The sequence below is a fragment of the Lagenorhynchus albirostris genome, chromosome 7, assembly GCF_949774975.1.
Source record: "Lagenorhynchus albirostris chromosome 7, mLagAlb1.1, whole genome shotgun sequence".
In the NCBI taxonomy this organism is placed as follows: Eukaryota; Metazoa; Chordata; class Mammalia; order Artiodactyla; family Delphinidae; genus Lagenorhynchus; species Lagenorhynchus albirostris.
This window is the reverse complement of record NC_083101.1, coordinates 6926045-6929675: the sequence shown is the minus strand read 5'-3', so window position 1 is coordinate 6929675 and position 3631 is coordinate 6926045. Positions and strand designations below refer to the sequence as shown.

Sequence of the window (3631 nt, the reverse complement as noted above, 5' to 3'; positions counted from 1 at the left end):
GTTATGTCCCCATTTTACAGACAAGAAAACTGAGGCACAGAGGGGACAAGTGACTGACCCACCTTCCCTCTGGCTTTCACTGCAGACCTCTGGGGTGGGGGAATTGGTGCTCATAGGCTTCTTAGGTAATTGCTGCCCCCATGACTCCATCCAGCTGCCTGGCGTTTGCTCACGCAGGTTACCTGTCCCCAGACGCAGGCACGATGGGTGGACAGTCGTCCCTGGCACACTAGGTGGAGCAAGGACATGGCCCCTGGAACCAGCCACACCAGCTTTGAATCTGGATTTGCTGCATGTAGCTGTGTGATCCTGGGCAAGTGGCTTCAGGTCTCTTTGGCCACCTGTTATCTGAAGACTGGGGGCAAAACTGTTTATCCAAAAGGTCGTAACACGGAAAAAGCAGGGGAACCCATCTAAAGCCCTGGTGTCCGGCTTGCAATTTTTCATTAGTAAAAGTCATGTTCTCCCCTTTTCTGCCCCAACCCGTCCTCCTGTACTTCAAAGCATAGTTATCCCAGAAGGCTTTGCCCCCTTTCCAGGGAAGAGTCCCTAGTTACAGGGTCCCCAGAGCACTTTCCGTCTGTGTCGCTCAGCCTGGTTATGTCCACTCTGGCCCCGGGACCCTCAGAGCCCCAGGCAGAGGGGAGATCAGGCCAGAGGAAGGCAGGGGCTGTGCTGGGGATAGAGCCAGCATTCTGGGCTCATTCACCTGTGAAGACCAACATTTATTGAGCACCTACTGTGTGCCAGGCACTGTGAGTGAGCCTCCAGGAAGCCCACCATGCAGTGGGAGAGGCAGACAAGTGAACTGGCCACACTGCCTCGATGGTCATCCAGGCTCAGATCAGCCCAGGGGCGGAGACTGATGCAGCTGCAGAGTCAGGAGCCTTCGAGAAGAAATGACATCCACGCCGAGGCTGGAAGTGGGGGTGGAAGCTGGCGGCTGAGGGGCGTTTCTGGCAGAGGGGTGGAGGGTGAGGCAAGTGTGGTCTTCGGAAAACAGCCGGTCATTGGCTGTGGCCCTGCCCAGCATCCCTGCCGGGTGACAGGTGCTGACAAAGGTGAACAAAAGGGAGCTGGTCTCTGTCCCCCTGAATTACATTCAACTGGGAGATGGATGGGAGCAAACATCAACCCAGTAACCAAATAAATAAACAAGATCGTGGCTGAGGGTGAAGAGTGAATGAGGCCAACAGAGCAGGGAGGTGGGGAAACCCGGCCTGAGGGTGCATCCGGGAGCTGGCCTCTCTCCCAGGGGTGCTGGGAGCCGGGAGGCCTGACGCAGGGAGAGGCGTGGTCGGAGAGTGTTCTAGATGAGTCCTGTACGGCTGGGGGGCAGAATGGAGTACAAGGAAAGACCAGAGGCCAGGGGTCAGGGGAGTCTCCAGGCAAAGGGTAGTGGCCATGGGGCTGAGAGAAGAAGGCTGATGCGAAAGCTCTCTAGGAGGTAAAGGGAAGGGGCTTGGTGATTACAGCTGTGGAGGGGGAGGGATGTGGGCAGATGAGGCTGAACCCAGATTTCTGGACCTGGCCTTGGGGTAACAACGATGCCACTTACTGGTATGGGTCAGAGCTGCCCGACAGTCCCTCCAGATCCCGCCTTTACCAAAGAAAAACTCAGGCCATCCTCCTTCCCTTCCAGTGTTCCCGATTCATCCCAGAGAGTCTGCAGTATAAAACATTCTAGAATCTTGAAGATTTTTCCTCCGGGTTCGCAAAGTCCTTCAAAATCCCCTTCCTTGCCTTCACGTTCCTTCCACTGGGACCCAGCAATCAAAGGTTCCGACTGGGGAAGGGGAGAGGCTATTTCTCGGGAAGGAAGGGGTCCCTGGGCAGCTCAGGTTCACCACCACCCCCCCCAGCTTTAAAAAGCACCATCACTGCTGTCATATCCTGTGTGTTGGGTTCTCGACCCAGTGGGAAGGGATGCTTGGGGTGGAGACTACGGGGTCTTGAGCCGTGGTCCTCGTGAGGGTAGGGTTGGGTCACAGGCTCCCTGGTTATTCTCATTGAGGGGCATTTCTCAACTCCTTGGGGGTGGGGGCTCTGTGTCTGTTTTGTCCCCACAACTGGAGGCTGGGCAGGGACCCAGCTGGGCTCTGTCACTAGGCCTTACAGACTGATGGAGAAAGGGATGTGTGTGTGTGTGTGTGCGCGTGCATGCGTGTGCGTGTGTGTGTGTGTGTGAGAGAGAGAGAGCGAGAGAGCGCCTGCCTGAAACCTAATTGTCCGCTGTCTAATCTGTCAGCCGGAAGACAGCTTGCCAGCCCCTCCCGGCAGGCTGATAAATGCCGACCGAGGCCCCCCCTGCGCCAGAGCCGCCTTAATTGGTATCAGGACGTGCCTGGACTCCATCCTCCTGGCCCCCGCCTTCCTCCCCTCCTGCCGCTGCCTCCAGCCTGCAGGCCTCCACCCCGAGCAGGGCTCACAGCCCCAGGAGGAGGGTGTGAGACCAACAAAGACAGCTCCACTTACGCAGCACCTACTGTATGGCTCCTGCACGCCCTCCCCCACCCTCATGCAGCCCTGGGAGATGGGGGCCATGCTGCCTTCCCACCCACACACACACATATTCCGAGCCCTCCGCAGACTGGGTGCTGGGGTGCATGGGGAACAAGGCGGACTCACAGACAGGACTGCCTGTCCCCGGGGACCTCCCCATACTGGCAGGAAGGGGCTGGTTCCCAGACATTTGGCCTGGTAGGGCTCAAGGGTAGGAGTTAACCCTTTGCCCATTTTAGACAGTTCAGAGAGGTCTGGCAACCTGCCCAAGATCACACAGCCAGGACAGGCGGGAGAGAGAGCAAGGCTGCCCTCAAGACGACCACACAGTTGGTTTGCAATGTCATGTGGGTCTGAATCATTCAGGGCGCAAGTTAGAAACTCATATGCCTCCCCCTGAGACTCTGAATGCGGGTCTGGGCGCCCCAAGAATCAGCATGGACGTTTGGCTCTCCAGTGAGTGGGCCACACAGGACCCTGATGAAGGTTAGTTCTCTGTTCCCCACGCTGATGGAAAATCAGGGAGGGGCAAAGCAGACAAGATGAGGGTGACGTTTCATTCATGCATTCATTCAACCAGCACTTACTGAGTGACTGCCTCGAGCCAGAGCTCCTCGTTCTGGACACAGGCAGGGCCAGCCACGTGATCTGCGGGGTTCTGTGCAAAAGCAAAACAGGGGCCTCTTTTCCAAAAGGTATCAAGAGTTGGAAGATGGCGACCCCACAGCATTAAAGCAAGTGGGGGCCTGGAGAGATTGTGCAGGGTGCCCTGCAGGGAGACAACCAAACCGGCGAGCCCCAGCCCCATCCTGATCCGGCCCCCACCCCTTATCTGGAGTTCTGAAATTAACAAAAGTTCTGAAAATCCAAAGTTCTTTTGTAAGATGGTGGCAAACTCATTTGGAGGCAAAACCTGACCCCAACCAACAGGAAGCTATTTATAGCTTTATTTATTCCCCTTGATGCGACCATTTGTACATTTCATTGCAGCGCTATTAATGTGTTTGACTATGGGGGCTGCCCGGGCCCTGCTGGGGTGTTACCTAAAATATACCGTATGCACCATATTACTCTTCTAAAGGGACAGCTCTGAGTCCCCGAACACCTCTGGCCCGGAGTTTAGGAGAAG

At 56.3% G+C, this 3631-nt stretch overlaps 1 long non-coding RNA gene across 1 annotated transcript; it reads right to left on the bottom strand.

The window, feature by feature from the left end:
- Nucleotides 1-278: 278 nt before the first annotated feature.
- Nucleotides 279-3256, bottom strand: LOC132523291 (uncharacterized). The gene is made up of 3 exons (XR_009541468.1): nt 3090-3256; nt 741-887; nt 279-367 (listed from the first exon to the last, which is right to left on the bottom strand). It is a non-coding gene; the product is annotated as an uncharacterized LOC132523291 (long non-coding RNA).
- Nucleotides 3257-3631: the final 375 nt, after the last annotated feature.